Source organism: Balaenoptera ricei, chromosome 13 (genome assembly GCF_028023285.1).
Source record: "Balaenoptera ricei isolate mBalRic1 chromosome 13, mBalRic1.hap2, whole genome shotgun sequence".
In the NCBI taxonomy this organism is placed as follows: domain Eukaryota; kingdom Metazoa; phylum Chordata; class Mammalia; order Artiodactyla; family Balaenopteridae; genus Balaenoptera; species Balaenoptera ricei.
Genome location: NC_082651.1, coordinates 2,361,016 through 2,382,124, shown reverse-complemented (window position 1 = coordinate 2,382,124; position 21,109 = coordinate 2,361,016). Strand labels below are relative to the sequence as shown.

At 49.5% G+C, this 21,109-nt stretch overlaps 1 protein-coding gene across 2 annotated transcripts in view; it reads right to left on the bottom strand.

The window, feature by feature from the left end:
* Nucleotides 1-19,575, bottom strand: part of ST6GAL2 (ST6 beta-galactoside alpha-2,6-sialyltransferase 2) — a 62,830-nt gene extending 43,255 nt beyond the window's left edge. The window contains exon 1 of one of the 2 annotated variants that reach the window (XM_059942425.1): nt 19,507-19,575. The gene's annotated coding sequence lies outside the window, so the exon portion shown is untranslated. Of the gene's footprint in view, nt 1-19,076; nt 19,160-19,506 lie in introns of those variants that run through there. The other variant, XM_059942424.1, reaches the window with a different exon arrangement.
* Between the last annotated feature and the right edge of the window lie 1,534 nt (nt 19,576-21,109).

Below are 21,109 nucleotides of genomic sequence, written 5' to 3'. Positions count from 1 at the left end.
TCAGGTCAGTGTTTGTATCACACGGATGCAAATAGATGTAAAGGACTCCTGGAAGAGAGAGGACAGAAAATGTGACGAAATCATTAGGAACTGATGAGTTTTGAGAACTGACTACCTTTGTTTTTCATATAATTTAATCAGTGGCTCACAAAGTTCCGGAACATTGACAAGGGAGCTGCAGCAAACTAGGGCACCTCACCCCACCCAGAAAAAGCCGACTGTGCACAGTGTTTACGCCAGGGCACCCTGTTGGAGGGCTTTATACACGCGGGGTCCTTTAAACAAATGCAGGAAGTACGAGTTCAGACCTTCTACGTGGGTGCGATAACGGCTACAAGACAGCCGGTGTCTGTATGGCGGTGACAGGTGCACGTGGGCAAAGCCCCGGCTGTGGGTAGAGGGTCTCCAGCTCTACCGCTGCCAGGGCCCAGGCGACAGGACGGCGATGATAAAGCTGGTTTACTGGTGCCCATCATGTCCTGTTGTATACACTGCTATGTCTTTGCTTTTATCTTAGGTCCAGCCTCCTTGCAAGACTGGACCTAAGATAAATGATGTCCAAGTTTCAGGACCCACGAAGCCTCTGAGGCTCTCACTTTGCAGGTGAGAATGCTGAGATGCAGAGGAAGAAGCCAGCTGCCACGGGAAAGGAACAGGGGCTGGAAGCCGGGTCTTGTACTTATATGAAACCACTTGCTCTTCAAAGCACTGAAGGCGCTCCATTTTATTCGCTGTTCATTTGTGCAGACACTGACTCATTTCCAAAGGGCTAATAAGATTTATCCTCCGTGACTTATAGAAGCCTCTGTGCGGCCTGCTCGGTTCTGGACGTGACACCGAGTGGCCCCGGCTGCATCTGCACCAGGCCATCTGTGTTTGAAGCCTCGCTCGGCAGTGGAAAGGGTAAAGCCCACCAGGGGCCAAGTGTGCCACTGTGTCAGCAATAAATGGAGTCATTAAACCTGAGGACAGCCTATGAGTTATAGGTACTATTAGTGCCTCAATGTTACAAAGAGGAGACAGAGGTTAAGAATCCATCAGACATCACTAGGGCCGGCTTCATGGGCACGTGGCTGGTAGCCCCATGGGAACCCACGTGCAAAGAGCCAGCCTTGGTTCTCTGCTTCCCTCTCACTGTCTTGGAGTTCTTCACAGCTGTGTCTTTGAGTCTGTGTGTTCTAAGTGAAGCTGGATGGGAGAACGGGACCACGAAGCATGTGCTCCAGCAGAACAGACGTGCACAGCACGCGTGTCCCACGTGTGACCACCAACCCTTGCTGCCTCGTCCACATACAGCAGCCATGATGCCCCAGGAGCACGGACCCCCGGGCGCCCACTGTGCACGGCAGCTCAGCAAGACTCAGAGTGAGTGCACGGTGACATGTCACCTCTGTAACTAAGTGGGGGACCCCAGAGCCCCGGGAGGCCAAGCTTCCTGTTAGAACCAGAGCTTGCTCCCAAAGTGGAAAGAAACGCGATCGACCAAGGGCCCGTATCATGTCCTTTCTTATCTCCCTTGGGGTCCCTCAGCCAGCCCGCTGTCACATGGCTGGTAAGTGGCAGAGTCAGGATGTGAGCCAGGTTGACCTCACATCCCGTTGGCTTTGGTAGGATCTCCTTCAGCCTCCCTCGAGGGGCCGCGGGGTTTGCGTAGTTTCGGAAAATGTTGTGATTCCACCGTTAGCGATCTGGACATCTGACCCTTATGTGTTTACCCCCTTTGACTTTTTTCTCTTTTTTCTTATTTTCTCTGCATCATTGAAGCTGCATTTTCTCCATTCACTGAGCAAATCATCACTCTGACCCAGGAACACACAACTATGTCACCCAACGGAGAATCAGCAAAGCGTCTACTTTCAGAGACAAGGACGGCTGAGGCATTTCTAAAAATCCTACTAAAAACAAAGAACTGATGAGTTTCATGTAACTTCAAAGTCTTTCTGCTTCTTTTCCCCAGCACTTCATTACCTGGTCAAGGGGCTGTGTTTCATGGCAGGTGGAATCTCTCCAAGGATGAGGGCAGGGCTGGTGGGGAAGGGGGCGCTGCTGGATGAGCACATGCTGATAGGCAGACATTCATTCCTCCTCAAAGGGGGCTCGTTCGGGTGAACACAAACGTGGGTGCGAAGCAGCGGGTGAGCATTCTGTGTGCTTGGGTCCCACAGAGGCTCAAAGTCTGGGAATTTCCACCCCACGACCTCTGCGACCCGAAGACCCCCCCCACACACACACACACAATGTAAGTTACATTGTATGTGTGTAACTTACACCACACACAATGGGCTGTAAGTTACATCAGCTGTAAGTCATGCCCCTGGGATAAGGTGTTGCATAAGAAGGTAAGGAAATGACAAAACAACAACCTGAAACCTTTAGGAAGGTGGCCTAAAGCCACAAAAGCCATAAAGCATTTGCTGGTCATACAGCTAATTCCATGTCCTTTTACCACTGTATAGCGATTGTGTTCTAGTAAAAATAGCTACAGATGTCACCCTTGGGCCTGGTGCAGACGTGCTGATGGACACGTAAAACTGCTGCTTGTCAAAAAAGACCCAGATCATTGACTCTCATTTTACAGAGGAGGAAACTGAAGCCCAGAATCTGGTTAACTTTTTCCTGCTTTGTTATAACAAAAAGTAGAAGAAATCACAGACATAGATGTAAAACACAAAACTGTAAAACTCCCAGGAGATAACACGGGAGAACACCTGGATGACCTTGGGTGTGACAATGACTTTTTAGGTACAACGCCGGAGGCACAGTCATGGAAAGGATAATTGATAAGCTGGATTTCATTAAAATTAAAAACTCCTGCTCCATGAAAGCAACGTCAAGAGAATGAGAAGACAAGCCACAGACAGGGAGGAGAAAATATCTGCAAGAGACACATCTGATAAAAAACTGTTACTGAAGTTATACAGAGAAATCCTAAAGCTCAACAATAAGAAAATAAACAACCTGATTAAAAAATGCGCCAAAGACCTTAACAGACACCTCACCAGAGAAGATATACAGACGACAAATAAACCTATAATAAGATATTCCACATCCTATGTCATCAGGGAGAGGCAAATTAAAACAACCATGAGATACCACTGCACACCTACTAGAACGGCCAAAATCCAGACACCACCAACACCAAATGCTGGTGAGGATGTGGTGCAACCGGAACTCCCATCATTGCTGGCGGGGACGCAGAATGGCGCAGCCACTGTGGAAGATGGTTTGGCAATTTCTTTCAAAACGAAACGTAGTCTTAACACACGATCCAGCAGTTGCACTCCCTAGTGTTTACCCAAAGGAGTTGAAAACGTACGTCCACACAGAAACCTGCACACGGATGTTCACAGCAGCTTTATTCATAATTGCCAAAACTTGGAAGCAACCGAGATGTCCTTCAGTAGGTGATGGATAAAGAAACTGTGGTCCATCCAGACAGTGGGATGTTATTCATCACTAAAAAGAAATAACTATCAAGCCATGAAGAGACATGGAGGAACCTTACATGCGTATGACTAAGTGAAAGAAGATGGTCTGAAGAGATTTAAGTACCATAGGGTCCCAACTAGACGACACTGTGGAAAACACAAAACTACGGAGACAGTAAAAGACCAGTGGCTGCAGGAGCAGGTGGGTGGGAGACGGGGGCGATGAAAGGGCAGAGCACGGAGGATTTTTAGGGCAGCGGCACTACTGTGTGTGAAGCTATTACGATGGATACATGTCCTTACGTGTTCGTCCAAGCCCATAGCATGTACAAGCCCAAGAGTGAGCCTGAATGTAAACCACGGACTTTGGGAGATTATGATGTGTCAGTGTAGATTCATCAATTGCAACAAATGTACCATTTGGGGGGATGCTGATAATGGAGGAGGCGGTGCGCGTGTGGGGCAGGGGGTGTGGGAAATCTACATTCTGCTCACTTTTGCTGGGAACCTTAAGCTGCTCTAAAAGTCTTTTAAAAGAGCAGAAAAGAGAGGAGAAAAGAAAAAAGAATAAGACCCATAAATACCCCCAAAGTGGAGGCCCTGGAATCTGAGACTCGGTCTGCTGGCTCCAGAGCCTGTGTGTCTTGCAGGGACCGCCCGCTACAGTTTACAAAGGGCTTCCCTATACTCTCAACTCAGGGCCATGTGGATTTCAGATTAAATGTCCAATTCTGACCTCCGTTACACTGCAAAGAAACTTCTCGCAGGTCATAAATTGTGAGCACCTGCCGTAAGAAAGCAAGCATCTGTGTACAAGTCCCAAGGCAGAGATCAGCCCCTGGAATCCCCCGGCCGCGTCTCCACAGAGCTTGTGTTGATGCGGATGCGATGACGTGACGTGTCGGAGAAAGACAGAGAGAGAGGCAAGGACAGAACCCAGGACGAAAAGCCTCGCCCACCCACCCTCAGGGTAGAGTCTGGGGGCTTCAGAGACAATCACAAGAAGCCAACTTGCTTCTCTTCTTAAGAAGGAAATTTCTAACCTCAGAATGTACCTGTTCCCACATGTGTTCGTTATGGCTGAAGAGCGTGAATCAGGGAGTGGGTGCGGCAAAAAAAAAAAAAAAACCCTATGAAACGCAGAATTCTTGAAGGAGAGCCATGCATCCCTTTCCGAGACACCTCAGCCACGGGATAAAGAGTCGGTGGGTGGGGACTTGCCCGGTGGTCCAGTGGTAAAGAATCCACCTTCCAATGCAGGGGACGCGGGTCCCATCCCCGGCTGGGGGACTAAGATCCCACATGCCGTGGGGCAACTAAGCCCGCGCGCCACAACTACTGAGCTCTCGCGCCTCAGTGAGGGAGCCCGCATGCCACAAACTACAGAGCCCGTGGGCCACAACTAGAGAGAGAAAACTCGCGTGCCACAACTAGAGAGAAGCCTGCGCACCACAATGAAAGATCCCGCATGCCCCAACGAAGATCCCGCGTTCTGCAAGCAACTAAGACCCGATGCAGACCCAAAAATAAAGAAAATAAACAAACAAATAAATAAATATTTTAAAAAATCATTTAAAAAAGAAAAAAAAAAGAGTCGGTGGGTGGAGCTCCATGCCCGATGGCAACAAGCCCGTGTCTGCCATGAAAGGAGTGTCTTTGATTCAACAAATATCTACAGGAGGAATCTTCCAGCCCCTGGCGACACAAAGGTAAATTAGATAAGCTCCCACATCTAGGAATGGTCGGTGGGGGGGCGTTGGAGAGGGTCTGGGGAGGTGGCCAGGATGCCACAAGCATAGGACGGCCCACAGGAGATGTGAACAGCGCTGAGACAGTCCTGGGGAGGGAGGTCCCAACTGACGCCCTAGGGTTCTGGATCTGGATCAGGGTCTGGGTCAGGATCTGGATCTGGATCTGGGTCTGGAAGGTCACCGTCCCGCGGGGGCGGCGGGGGAGCAGGGGAAGGCGGCCGCGTGTCCGGAGCTCCCTGCGCACAGAGCTTTGCCCCTTCCACTCAGACACTCCGGGAAATACCAAACCCAGGCAACTCTGTTCATTTCCTCCGGCAAACAGAAAACACATTCCGTCTCCTCTTTTCCTCCAGAAGCCCCCAAACGACACTTGCCCTTTGAACTCTGTGATAACCGTTCTGGTCCCGGGAGCCTGCTGAGATGGGGGCAGAGGGACCCCTCCGCCTGTTTTCTAGGTCAGGGAGGGAGAGGCTGCGTTTACACAGGGCCGACGCCCCTGCCGCCGTCTCCCCTCCCTGGGCAACTTCAGAGCTGTCAGTCAGACCCTTCCAGAAGGTAGAAGAACCCTGGGGAGGGAAGAAAGGATCTGTTTGCTTTTTAGTGCTTCTCATTAACTCAACTGAGAGCCAAGGCTTTGCTCTCAGCAGTGCAGGGATCTGAGGCTGAAGCTGAAGCCCCCCCAGCTCCGGGGTACCCCGCTCCCCGACACCTGTGCCTTTCCCCTTCCCGACACGCAGGAGGGCTAGACACAGCGGGTGCCGGGCCTCTGCGCCTGGGAGACAGATCACCCTTATTCACCTGTTTGTCAGGACTGCGCTGGGGCCGCCTCGCTTGGAGCCAGGTCCCCCTTTGCCTGGTGTGGTCGACGGGCTTGGGGTGCCTGTCAGGGGGCCCGTCTGCAAAACGGCCAGCGGGGAGGGGTAGGGAGAGCCACCGGCACAGGCACCTGGGGGTGTCACTCAGCCGCCGCGTGACGAAGAATCCTCCCGACGGCCCCACAGTGAGATGCTCCACCTTTCACCCGGCCGAGACCTGAGGCCAGTGTGCGTATCACCTCCGCCCCCGGACTCAGAACAAGGCCTTCCTTTCCAAAAACAGAACGGGCACGATTATTTTGGTGAGCAAACTGAATGCTTCATAGTAATTCACTAAGAGGGCTTGAAATGTTGAAATTTCCACCTACTTCAGATATTCCTGACATGTAAGCAAGGGAAAGGCAGGACCGTTTGTTAGATCTGAGTTATTCATCATCAGTTTCTCGGAGGCCACAAAATCGTCTTGACTTTGAGGCTCCCTGCCTGAGAGTAAACGTTCTCAAGGAGTCTAAATCAGTTGGAAAAAAGAAAACCAAACAAATAAACAAGCAAAACAGCTAGCCCGGTACAGAGGTCTAGGCTGAGTTCGCACCCTCTCCTAAAAGCTTGGGATCCACCAGAAACCAATTTCACTATCCGACGGTTCTGAGTCCCCAGAAGAGCACAAGATAAGCTGGGTGGGTTTTATCACAGGGTTAGGCCTTCCTGGCTGGCACCAGAATTCCAGAAACCTGTAACAGAATGTTCTAACCGCGTCCAGCTATCAAAAACCTTGCGCAGAACGACAACATAATTAAAAAGTGCAGAGAAACCCACCGATAATGCACACGTTATTAAGCTGGCACAGCGTGACTCACAAGGAAAATTAAAAGGGCTTGAGGGTGTGCAGAGAGCTAAGGTCCTTAAAAATGGAATACTTTTCACAGATTTTTCACATTGTAATATATTACCATAAATATCAGTAACACCTGATGCTCTGGGACCCAACCCAAAAAGCCTCCTCTGCCGGGTGTGTGTCTCCAGGACACACCTTGGTCTGTGAGACTTTGTGGAGACCCCGGGCAGTGGGGGGAGGGTGTCACCAGGTGGAATGCCGGGTGTCACAGCCAGTGGCATGGCGGCTAATAGCCAACACACATGAAATCATTAAAATCCACTTAACTAGATGATGAAAGTGATTGAAAAATTATTTCCTTGGGTGAGAGGAAAGCCACACTTCGGTTCCTCTCTCTTCATTTGCAAGTGATATCCTGTATCTGAAGCATACGTAAGTGGAACAAGAGAACAGTTCATTCAAATGCCCCATGTATTTGACACTCCATGTGCTTTCATGAAATTACTGCAGTGTTCTACTTACCACTGAGAATCACTTGAAGTCCCTAACTTCAACCACTGGTAACTTTTTTTTTTTTTTAATAAATTTATTTTATTTATTTATTTTGGCTGCATTGGGTCTTCGTTGCTGCGCTTGGGCTTTCTCTAGTTGCGGCGAGCGGGGGCTACTTTGTTGTGGTGCGTGGGCTTCTCATTGCAGTGGCCTCTCTTGTTGCGGAGCACGGGCTCTAGGCGCGCAAGCTCAGTAGCTGTGGCTCGCGGGCTCTAGAGCGCAGGCTCAGTAGTTGTGGCGCATGAGCTTAGTTGCTCCGCGGCATGTGGGATCTTCCCGGACCGGAGATCAAACCCCTGCATTGGCAAGCGGATTCTCAACCACTGCGCCACCAGGGAAGCCCACCACTGGTAACGTTTTTAATTTTAATTCTAGGATGGGCTCAGAGTAAGGGAAAGGGTCCCTTTAATTAACTGACTCACGCAGGCCTGCCCCGAGCTCTCACTTGACCTTTTGGGAGAGAAACGCCCAGCGCTTAGCACACAGAGGATGAGTCCAGGATGATCCTTTGAAAATACAGGAAGCGCCATCTAAACTCTAGTGACCCAAATGCACGCTGTCCCTCTGTCACTGCAAGGTGCCCTCAGCCTGGGTGGAAGCGCCGGCAGGTTAAGGTCACGGCCACGTCTGACACTCACGGCCACGTCTGACGCAGGGGAGGGGAGGCACAACACAGCACCACCCTCGGCTTCCCACCAAGAGTGTGTGTTACCTTCCCCACGTGCACCTGGTGGGTCTGAACTCAGGGTCAAGGCACTGAATTTAGAATTTTTCATAGAGAGTTGATATTTTATACTTTCCCTTAGAAGGACATTTTCCAAATTTTAATATCTCTTCACAGGTGACTTGTGGGCAGGCAGGAAAAAACACGGCCCCAACAGAAACACCACCGAGCCCATCACTGGAGAGCCGACTTGTTATCACACCAGGTGCTGATAACATATGTGGCTCTAATTGTTAGAATTTGATACATTTATGAATCGGAGACAAGTGCTTTTATAAACTCTCCCTGGGCAGATCCTACCCAGTTTATTTACTAATTACTGACCAGTTACACATGTCCCTCACTTCTGAATGCTTTGTTAAAAAAAAAAAAAGAACAAAGATACTCAACTACGTTTGCGATAATTATGAAAAGAAAGGTGAATTTCAGGTTTTCTCTCTGAGATTCACAGAAGCATAAAATTAATACGGTTGAATGGTTTGACTCTGACTTCCTAACATAGCTCGTAAATGTGCTTCTCCGAAGGGATGAACTGCACCTCGAAAGATAATGTATGTACAGAATGGTCCACCTGATGCACGGTCCCTCGTCCTGACAAGGTCCTGTTTACCACTGGATCGCTAGAACCGAGGGAGGTATGTACATGGGGATTCAACTTGAAAAAAAGACATAAGATCCTGCCCTTTCTCTATTTTCAGAAATCATGTTTAGGGAGCGGATGGTGGTCCTTTCAATCTGATAGGATTTCAGCTGCAGTCAGTTGACATGGATCAAGCATGTGAGCTCAGTCTGTGGGGTGTGTTAAGTGCTCTGGATGCAGCTTCAGGGCTGCCTGCAAGGACCTCACAGTAAGGAGGAGTGAGAGAGGTGTAGACGGAAGGGCCCCACTCATTCACTGTGTGTGTGTGTGTGTGCGCGCGCGCACGTGTGTAACGGAAGCCTTGGTGATGGAGGGAGAAGAACCGGGGTTGTCCTTACATCCAGCCTAATGTGGTCGGAGCCTAAAAGTGGGAGGGCGGAGACCATAAGCCGGGGGCCAATCCAGAAGCACACGATGCTCTAAACATCCCAAACTGTGTCCTGGAAGCAGTATGGGCGCCTGGGGCAGCTAAGGAGAGGGGAAGGTAGAGCTTTGGGTTTGTCCAGTTAAGGACGATGGACGGGGGTGCAGGAGGCGAGCAAGAAGGGATGAGACACCTGTGAAACAAATCCTAAGACAAAATGCTCCTTCCAAAATGCTCCTGCAGGCTTCTCCACTTTTCTGTAAAGAATATGATAAACACCAGAGGCTGAAGCCTGAGACACCCTTTGCCCTCCAGATACGGTAAAGGCCACCGTCTCCATCAGGAGGGAGATTCTGGCGGGCACACGAAGCGGAGTCATGCATTTTGAAGCCACTGACGCAGCACATGCCCAAGGGCGCCCTGTAGAAAAGCCAGCATTGTCGGGGGCAGGTCCCTGCACACCCTCTGGGCGCGGCTGCCCCACACCACCTGGCTCTATCGGCATCTGGCTTTGGGTTTAAGCCGATCTCTTTGGCTTTAGGAAAATCCCGAACTTATACAATACAGTCTGAGTACATCAGCTCTTCATGAAGCCATCTGCCTGTTACCCTTTTTACGTTTAAAATCACATTTCAGTTACTTATTCTCTTCTTTTCTACACATTTGAAGATATCATTCTACCTTTTCTTTACATCCCTTTGAACTTGAGTGTCTGGTGCAGTGGAAACCTCTCTCAAAGTTGGTCCGGGTACTCCAAGTACAGCCCAGGCCACTGAGAGCCTGTACTGAGGTTTCAGATTTTTCTAGTTTTTAGATTTTTATTTATTGTTTCCAAGTTGCAGTGTAGACTAACTCTGTGAGGACAAAAAAACCTGAAGAATCTATAGAACTTTAATCTTCCATGTCTTGTGGAAATTTCCTTCCTTCTTTCCTTCCTTCCTCTTCCTTCCCTTTCTTCCTTCCTTCCTTTCCTTTCCTTCATTTCTCCCTTCCTTTTTCTTTCCTTCCTCCTTTCCTCCCTCCCTCCCTTCTTCTCTCTTCTTTTCCCTTTCTTTCTTCCTTCCTTTTTCTTTCTTTTCTTTCTCTTTCTTTCTTCCTTCCTTTTTCTTTCTTTCCTTCTTTTTCTCCCTTCCTTCCTTCCCTCTTTTTTCTTTCTTTCCTTCCTCCCTCCTTCTTTTTTTCTTTCTGAAGTATAGTGGATTTACAACATTGTGTTAATCTCTGCTGTACAGCAACGTGACTCTATTTTACACATTTATACATTCTTTTTTAATTTTCTTTTCTATTATGGTTTATCCCAGGAGATTGGATATAGTTCCCTGTGCTGTACGGTAGGACCTTGTTGTTTATCCATCCTGCTGAAATTTTCTACAAGCCGGTTCCTTAAGAACATCTCCTAAGAGTGTCTAATGATATTATATAAAATGTTTCATAGAACTACCCATCTACCGGTGTCCACTTGCAATATTAAAGTATACCAATTCACAATTCAGAGGCTACAAGTTGCCAAATGAAATTAAATAGTTAGTAAGGAAAACTTCATTTTAAAGTGTTTTTTTCCATATAAATGTTATAGAATCACCTTTATTAAACTGAAATATGGTAAAATATGTCTTCAAGCGTTGAGCACAATGCACTCACTAGCTTTTAGCGCATTTTAAAATTCATGTTTGATCCTGTGGTTGACATGAGTTGAAAGAAAGACCTATAGCACCCAACAAATGGCAAAACCAAGCTCCTATGTTATTAACAACAAAATGCACATCATGCAGCACAGACATTTCAATGATGAACATATGTCAAACTTTCTACTTTAATAGCATAACAAGTATTTCATTCCAGGTTAACTCTGCCTTGACTCTAGAAACATACACTAAATGGTTAAAAAGTTATTTTGTTTGAACTTGAATGTAAGCAGGTGACACACAACTAATCTATTCTGTTAGAAATCAGGGGAGTGGTTATCTTTTGGGGACAGAGACCGGAAAGGGGTACAAGGAGGCTTCTGAGATGCCGGTGATGCTTGCTTCTTGATCTAGCCAGTTACACACGTAGATTCCGTTGATGGAAAGTCACAAACTTTACCCTTCTGATCTGTGTGTGCGCAGCTGGCATTGGCAAAGGATTTAATAATTAACTTTTCTATGTAGCAATCCTCTGGTTAGAGAGACACAGCTGAAGGAAGCAGGAGTAAAACTGAACCTTGGAGAAATGACACAGCTTCCTCCCAACTATATACATGGATGCAGGAAGCCCAGGAATGAGGAAGAAAGTCAGAGTTCTGAACTCTTGGGAGGAAAAAACTAGTGGCAGCGGGAGGTGAGGTGAGGTGGGGATGTCAGGTCTTTATGCACCTCTTTTCTTTTCCCAAATCCCACTGGACGGCACCCACTCCTGCTTTGAGGACCGGTAAGGAAAGAGGCACGAGGGCTAGTGTCCCAAATCAGGATGTTTCGGCGAATCTCGTCTGGCCTCTCTGATTGGCAAGGGGACCCTAAGCTTGCTTCTCCCCATCCTTCTGAGATCCCAGGAGGTGGCTGGGGACATTGTTTCCCCTCTATCTTTTGTACCTGAGGTTGATAAAATCTGATACATGGGCATACATGAAGCTGGCAAGAACAACATCACAGGAAGGTCAACGTAGTTTTGTGAATTAAAAAAAAAGTTGAGAAAAGACAGACATGCTCCAGACCTGTTGTGTTCCGTGTCACTCCCCCCGGCATCTAGAGTTCAACAAACGCATGAGGCTTTGAGCGTCTTGGGGTGAACTTTACCATCCTTTCCCCCGTTCTCCCCACACAAGCAACGGGGCCGTGACAGTCGCTGTGTTTTGTCCACCCTGCAAACCGCCGGCACCAAGGGAAGGACATTTAATTTTGAGGTACACAGGTGACTGGACATCCCCAGGCACTGGACTTTATCTCTAAGGAAAAATGTCCTTGGCAAGTACACAGGGTAACAAGGGGAATGTCTGCATACCTAATTGTAACCATCAATCCCGCTTTTACCCACGGTGTAAAAATACAATATAAAGCACACCAACACACACATCTGACCTTCCTCCTATAATCCTGCCCTATGTCTACCTTTCCGCACATAGAGAACTTGAATTCTCACTTGAGAGAAAAGAGTATGTGGGCTTATAGGAAATATATGCTCTGGAAAGCAAATTAATCAATCCATGCACGCCTTTCAGTTGGGCAAGGAATGGCTCTAAGGAATGGCCCTCCGGCCAAGCTGCTGGGGTCCAGGGGTGCAGGGACCTGGCTGCTGGCTGGAGCCGTCACCCCAAGCATGTGGCACTGTCACCCTGCATTACATGGGCACAGTAATTCCCAAACGTGTTGGCCACCATGCAGGGTCCCTTCATTTTTTCCATGTTATAAACTCACCTCTCATTTTCAATACGGTGTGATAAGTTCAGTATAGATCTAATTTGGGCAGCTGAGAAGCAGGGACCCACATGGAGGAGATTTGGGGTAAAGCAAGTTTCATTTTGCCAGGAAAACATGCATTCCACGCATCTGATCACACCCACGGAGTTCCACGTGAAACTGGGTTCCACGAACCATCCAGAAACACAAAGGCCCCCTGGTCTCGGATTCCTCTGACTATTCCTTAAGCGGCACATTAATTAATACAATTTAAAGTTTTTTTTTTTTAAATCCACTTCTGGTTTTACATCTAACCCTGTGCTTACCAGTCATGAAAATATTGAAAAAAAACTCAAACCAGAAATTAATTCTGCTCTTCCTTTGTTTGTATCAGATAGCAGTATGTGGGGTATTACTAGGATATGACTATATTTAATACAGTATGTTTGAATTTTGCGGTGGAAAGTATATAGAGTGAGGCCAGCAGGGACATGCTTGGGTGTAACTTACAGAAGCCAGCACACCTTACAGCCATGATCCTCCTACTGTCAACACGATTCTGACACTCACTCTCCCCCCTCAAAGAGTTAATGAGTTAATTTCTTTAATGGCCCTCTCTGAATTCAGTCATTATAAAGTACCAAGCATCGAGTCAGGCAAATTACTTAATTAGCTCAGCTCTCCCAGCTACTAAATTTGAACACAGCACAGAGGAATACACTTTGTAACCACACTATTGACTCGAAGGGGGAAAACTGCCCTTTGGAAAATGGAGATTATATACTTCCATACACATTACATACATGTACATACACGTGTATATTAACACCAAGTAAGCCATGATGCACCGTCAGCTTCCCATTATTCGTCATTTGCTCAAAAAGTATTAATACCTTGGGAATTAGCGGGTATAGTATTTTTTTTTAAAAAAGGAACAAAACACTTTTGCTTATGGTCTTCATTCTTTTACCTAAAGTCTGAAGTGATTAGAGGACTTTACGATTCAGGGCAACTTGAAAGAGTTAGCTGTTCCCCAGGAGAGAGAAGGACTTACCTCCACTTTGGCCAACTTCAAGTTGACCTGAAACACCTAAAACGGCCCAACCTCTTTCACGGTAGCCAGGAGCTAATTGATACCAGGACTCCAGTCACCTGGCCCGGCCCAGCACCCCCGATGCCCTGCTAGAGATGCCTCTGGCGGTCAGTCCCCAGGATCAAACACATCCTGCAGGCCACCCTGGGTACCTGAAGACTCTGACGTTATAAGAACACTCACACTGCACACACACAGAAATAAGTGTGTTCCCACACATATTCTACTTATAATAAACTAAGAGTACAGTTTAAACACTAACCATTTTTGAGATCTTTCTACCCCACTGGTAATTTGGAATTCTCCAGAGATTAGTGACATAGGAAAAAGAACATTCTCTCAGTGAGAAGGCCAGTGTTCGAGTCCTTCCTCAGTTTGTTTCTCAACAGCTGTGAATCCCAGCCATGAATACTTACGTGTCCCAATTCAAGTTCTCTCCCCTCATCACTGATGTAAAAACATATCGATGCAGGGATGTATTCCTGCACTGAAGTGTGACTGTGTGCAAATGTGTGTGTGTGCGCTCGTGGGGTTCTTTTAAAAGGCAGTCCTTTTTTTTTGTATTGAGATTTCTCAGGGGATATAGTTTTCCCGACTGTAAAATATAATTTACATAGTAAGATCTCTCTTCTAATAGTAAAAACAAATTCATTCGTTTAATCATGCACCTTGAGTCTGACATTGTCATTGTATTAACTGTATCAGTTAGAAAACAAATCCTGTATTAATTGTACTTTTTTCTACCTATTTGTGGCCAGAGGTACAAATATAGGTTTTTAACACATAATATATTTCAAAAAAGTCATCAGTACACTTTCCAGGAAGCTGCTTTTCACATTTATTTCTTTTTTTTTCTTTTCATACATTTATTTACTTATTTATTTTTGGCTGCATTGGGTCTTTGTTGCTGCACATGGGCTTTCTCTAGTTGTGGTGAGCGGGGGCTACTCTTTGTTGTGGTGCACGGGCTTCTCATTGCGGTGGCTTCTCTTGTTGCGGAGCACGGGCTCTAGGCGCGCGGGCTCAGTAGTTGTGGCTCGCGGGCTCTAGAGCGCAGGCTCAGTAGTTGTGGTGCACGGGCTTAGTTGCTCCGCGGCATGTGGGACCTTCCCAGACCAGGGCTCGAACCCGTGTCCCCTGCATTGGCAGGTGGATTCTTAACCACTGCGCCACCAGGGAAGCCCCACATTTATTTCTGAATCAGGAAAGCTATTGGATTATCTACGAGATTTACTCTTTCCCAAATTTAATTTAAAGCCAAGTCATTTTAGAAGCCACAATTACCAACAATGCAAGAACCTCTACTTGAAAAATTTGTATAATTTGAACATGCAAAACCAATTGTTCTAAATTTATTAAAGCATTTTCCTCTCAGGCTCAAATCCTAGAAGCAGCCTAGCGTAGGACTAGATGTGTGAATTATAAACTTCTGAAAACAGAGGCTTCTGATCAAGACGCTGCAGGATTTTTCTTTACAGTGTTTTCTCTAATGCTTTAGCCAATCCATTTCTAAATGTCCCAGGAGACTACTTTCTAAGCTTGTGCTCTTCACTTTCCCAGTAACTCAAAGCACAGGGGTAATTCTCTTGAAACTTAGCTGAAATTTTTCCTTGGAAATTTCACTGCTGTATCACCTTGTGAGCCTGAGTTTCATCCTAACACTGCCAGCCTGGCGATTCCAAATGGCAGGAGCCACCTTTGAACTGCAGCTCAAGCCTCCCTCGGCCTCCAGGTTCTGGAAGACATGGGCTCCCCGTCCCCCATCTGCAGCCTGGAAAACCTTCCGGAGCCAGCACGCCCGGCTGAGGCTGGGAGCTCCCGGTCAGTCTTCTTCTGGCTCCAGGACAGCGAGAGAAGTCCGTCCCCTGCCTCTGCGTGGCGGGACCTCATCTCACTGCACGGCCTTTGGAGACACAGGAACCCAAGCTCAAATCCCAGCTTTGCCACGTTCTCACTCTGGAGGCAGCCACTTCCTCCTTCTGAGCTCAGTCTCCTCATCTGTAAAATGGGGATGATAACCGCCCCCCCCCCCAGGTTGTGGCCAAGGTACCCCTTGGTGCCCCGTGCAGACCTCGAAGCAGTGGCTGTTATTATTCTTGGAAGCACAGCTCTCCCTGGGGCTACGTGGTGTTGGCAGGGATGTCCAGCATGAAAACTAAATGCTCGTTCTCTTCTGTGCAGGGGAATCTGCTTTTCAGTACACCAGAATACACAGTGTTCAATTCCACGCGATCCCAGCACCGGAGGACACATTGCAGAGGGGTTAACCTGAGTCTTTATCTTGCAGCCCTGGAAACCACGCGCCGGTCACCGCAGGACTCGCGTCCAGGAGGTCTCCTTGCTGCTTCGCTCTGAGAAAGTCCAGTGCAAATCCACAACCCCAATCCTCACACCCTTGTCAGGAACAACATCTGCCTGGAACTGGGAATTCTTTCCTCGAGAAGACCACAGGGGGCAGCAGAAACCAGGAGGGGCACAGACAGGTCTGTGCAGACAAGTCCCTGAGAGTGGGCAGTGGTCTGATGTCATTCCCATCCACAGAGCAATTCCTCCCCAAAGCAGGAGGGACTTGGCGCTGGGGGACAGCCCGCAACCTGCACGCGGCCGAGTGAAGACAGTAGCCAGACCACTGCTGGGGCCCAGCTTTTACCAAGTGGCAGGTCTAGGACGGATGCGAGTACTGGACCAAACCGCTAGCTTAGGACTGGCCAGGCCACACCTCACCCCTTTATACTACAACTACCACTTCACCCGCAGGCCAGGTGGGCTCCAAGCATTCTGAATTGCGACTCTACCCCATCAATTCGGAGGGGGGGCTTGGAATTTCAGATCAGGATCGGATTTGGCAAGAGTCATAATAAATCCATGTTGCTGCACTGTGTATTTCATAATGTTTACAAATTAATCTCTGAAAGGTAGAAAAATGGCAGATGTATTAAATCGAGAGTCTGATGTTTATAGACTAACAGTAGCTGGTCACCTTCTACAGCACATTCAGGGTTTGGACTTGACACCAATCTGTTAAGAACGTTGAAAACTGTTGTGTAAATTACACCTGCACTGTCCTGATTCCAAAATTAGTATCTGATTCTATAATTATTTCTCTTACTGTCAGTTGTCAATTTCATCCCATAGTTCTTTTTTAAGGAGACGCTTTCAATGCTTAAAATCTCAAAGCTTAACATACACCTGCCTTGAAGGCACTATCTTTCACTAAGACATTTAAGCAAGTAGTTCACTTAATTAATCAATTAAAATTTAAGATCACATAACAGAAGGTCCAGGAGGGGGAAAAAACACTGTACACTTAAAGAGACGTGAATATTAAAACAAAGACTGTCCCAATTATCAATGCATAAGATATTTCTATTCAAAATTATCAAGAATGAGACACCAAATCCAAAAATTGATTCGAAGTTTCTCAAAGAGCAAACATCTCCAAGTTTCTGGAAAGGAACCCATCATTTGCTTAGCTAAATGGTAGGTACAGAAGCCTAGAAATGAGTTTGTCACTGTAGGGCGGGCTGGAGTACTTGAGAAATGCTTGGATAAACTGTAGACCCAGAGTATAAAATCCCAGTTAGTATAAGCATTAGATCAGATACTCACACACTTAGGTCATCTCAGGAAGAGGAGAATCTCAGAAAAAGAGCTCCAGAAACAAACATCTACAGGAATTTCTCAGCAACCACTTCCCTATTTAACCAGTCTCGCTGGCTACCCACAAATCCTTCCCTAGACCCAACTTAAGTCTTCACGCCTTGAGGAAAGCCTATCCCTCTTAATTATCCTCATCAGAGACGGAGCACAGTTGATTGCCCTTCTCTGCATAATAAATCCATTCACATTTTTTCAAACATTAAATTATCTCAGCCTTGAATCCTCCAGTCTAAATGTCCTCATTTCTTTATCTTTACTTCCCAGATCACGTACATAATACACTCACCAAATGCTGGTCTCCGCTCTGAACTCTCTTCCACCATCTCCCCTTCCTGTCTAAATTGCGGGGCTCAGAACCCCACCAAGAGCCGAGGCTCACACCACAACCTCTACAGAGATTCAGCTCAAAGCTCCAGAAGCTTCAACTGCACCAAGAAAAAGGTAAAATGCTCGTTTCTATCACTCACAACAAAAATTGTATCAAGAATTCCAACATGTTTCAGTGACTTTTTTTTTTAACCTAGCTGTAAAATTCAAGGCAGTTCACCCATTATTTTAGAACTCCTCATTTTGATCACAATATCCTTCCCCTACTGTCAACTGTTTCCCTGAGGCATTAGTGGGAAATGCGAGCCTTCAAGTGTGGTAAAAATTCTGGTTGCCAGTTTCAGAAAAATAACAGGGTAAAAATAAGTTCAAGGCCATCACTTCTCCTTTGAAAAGAAAATGTTAGCCCCGAGTTTGCAACAACAGAGTTTCAATTTTTGAAACTCCTGCTTCATGAATTTTATTTCAATGTGGCAAAGTATGTTGACCAAAATGTCAAAAAATGTAAGTATCGAGCAACCCGCATGAGGCTTTCTAAAACGTTCAGAAAGTACTTAAAATGCCTTCCGAGTCCGCCAGCAATGTCCTCACCAAGCAGACGGCCCGCCGCGCTGAGGATCGGCTGGCCCCTTCACCGTTAGAACGCCAACCGCACAGAAAGCAAAGATTTCGACCAAATATGGTTCGTCTCTCCTCAAATTTTCAGCATGACCACTAAAAATACGTTCACAAAAAATCCAGCCAAGCATTACTTTTCTCCCAAAGTGCTTCTCGGATTATAAAACAGCTTTGAAAGTTCAGCCTGACAAAACAAATATGGTACTAGGAGGAGAGACCTGGAAGGCGATCACAAAAAGTCTCATTTAAATTCCTGGAAAGCACGGCTTCTTCGAACAGCTATTCAGATCGCTTTGGAAGGAGACATCACTTGCTTCCCTCAAGCCAGGAGTTTAACTTCACTCCGTCCCCCTGCATCGCAAAATCCGAACGAGATGGATGTTACATGCCGTACCCCCAGTGCATCAAATCTCCCCTCGGTACACGGTGGAAAGTAAAACAACTCAAAAGCAGTTTTCCTCGCGCCAAGTGCGCAAGAATGAATACCCGGGTATTCAGGATTCTAAAGATCCCTTCTGCTCCTAAACGCCTCAGCTACAGAAAACTAGGAATCAGTGGAACGCACTTTAAGCTTTAAGAAGCTCAGTTTTGCCTGCGGGCGGGGTCGAGAAAGACAATTACAGACCCCTATTCCCTTCCAGAGCCCAAAGAAAAGATCCCTGTTACTGAGCCACTGGGGCACACTGGGTCCTCCGGTCCCCGAAGCGCAAGCCCGCCGTGGGGCTCACCTCTCTAAGAATTTCCTGCTTCTCCCCCGCAAACCGCCCTCAACATCCCGCCCACAGGTCTGCGTGCGGGTCGCCGAGTCTAACCCGGTGCTTGAGCTGCCCCCGGGCTGCGGCGACCCCGCGGCAGACGCCTGGCACCGCCCGACCCCGAGCCCCCGGTCGCCCACCTTCTCCGGACGCCGCGCCTCCCGGCGCCCGACCCCGAGGCGCTGGAGCCGGGGACGAGCGTGTCACATTTTCCTCTCCGGCGGCCGCTCGGGCGCGCGCCACGCGCTCCCACAATCGCGCCAACTGGAGCGGAGACGCGGGGCCCGGGCGCCAGACGCGCGGGGCTCAGTGGCTCCCGCCCGCCTCCGCCGCGCAGCCTCTCGATGCCGCCCCGGAGCCCCGGCGAGCCGCCTTCGCGGGTCCGGATCGCTCGGCGCCCGGCAGCGGCGGCGGCCGGCGCGGAGCTGCGCTCAGCCCGCGCCGCGCGCCTCATTGTTCCCGGCGGCGGCGCTGGGCTCCCGGCCCCCGCGCCGAGCCCGCGCCGCGCCCCGCCCCCAGGCCCTTCCGCCTCCGCGGCCGCCGCCGGCCTCCCCTCCCGGCCCCGCTCACCTAGCGGGCGGCCACCGGCCCCGGGAAGTTCCCGTCGACTCCCCACGCCCCCGGCCCCGCTGCCCTGCCGCGGCGGCGCAGGGGGTGCACGCCGAGCCCCGCTCCTGACACAGAGCGATCGCAGACTCGGGCGGCGCGGCGGCCTCCGAAGGCACGCCTGTCCCCGCCGCTGCCTCCAGCCAGCCCCGGTCCTCCGGGGGTCACCTGCACAGGCTCCGCCCGGCACGGCGCGTGGCACCCGCGGGCACTCGGGCCCCGCCGGCGGCAGGGATGCAGGGATGAGGACGGGCTGTGAGTGGCAGAGAGGGTGTCGGGGCGCCTGGCCCCGCGGAAGTGAGTCTTTGTGCGCCCCTCTCCGGCACACCCTCCCGCGGCGCCGAAGGCCGGGCTACCTGCCGGCGAGGCAGAGCCCGGGAGCCGGCCGGGTGGGGCGCAGCGGGGCGAGCGCACTATCTTCCCGGCCCGCTGCCTCCCTTTGTTCCGCCCGCTCGGCCGGGGCTCCGCGCCGCCGCCCGGCGCTCGCTCCCGGGAGCTTCTCCGAGGCGCCCGGGGTCGGGGTTGGAGCGGGAGTGGGCCACCTGTCCCCGGGAATTCCCTAGCGCCCTGTCTGCCCGGCCTCCCCGCCGCCCGCGCCCGGCCCCGGGAGGGCCGGCCAAGTTCTCGGGACCGCGGCACCCGGGCTGCCGGCCCGGCGCGCGGAGAACCCGGAGCGGGAGCCGCGGATGGGGCCGCAGATCGGATGTCCGTCTGCCCGCGTGCGGAACGCCCGTTTGTCCCTGCGGCCCTCTTCCCCTCCGAGGGGACCGCAGCTGGTCCCGGGACGGAGACCGCGCCGCCCTTTGTTTGCTGGTGAACACGCGCCTTTGAACTTCAAGGCGCTCCCAGCGTGTGCGTGGGAGGCGGTGGGCCGCTGGCTGCGCGGGGGTCCTCCCGCGGACCGACGGGGCTGTTGGGGTGCGGGTTGACGGGCCCCCCGGGTGGAGCCAGGCTGCGTTGAGGAGTTGAGTGACACTACCAGGTAGTACCCATCTCAGAGGGACAAAAGTTACCGCTGGCCCCTCCGTCCCGGGTCGCTGCGAGGGCTAACATTTTGGAGACACAAATCCTTCATTAAAAATACTACTTTAAAATTCGCATGTATTTACGTTCATTGACCTCCCTGAGGATTCTTAGAACAAAAGCAATGAACTAGACACCCGGTTCATTCAGTATTTATTGAGTGCCCGCTCTGTGCTGGGTACTCTGGGTCGGCCAGTAGCCATGCGAACGTGAGCAGAATCTCTTTCCTTATCCTCTAGAAGCTTGCAGAAATTTAAAACGTCACAGGGGTTCAACCATTGATCAAACCGACTGGGCAAAATGCGCTGCCCTCAATCAAAAGTGTGGGCCGAAAACGCTTCCTCAGTGTTTCCCCAATTCTGGTGACAGTTTCTGACACCTGGAATTCGGAGGAACTGCATGGAAAGGACAACTTGGCACACAGGCTTAAGGAAGAGTGTTCCGTAACAGTGAAATAGGGGCAATATGGCTACAGAAAAGTGACGTGACAGAATCCTGGGGCTAGTGGGCACGGGGGTAATGCTGAAGAATCCGCCCCGTATCC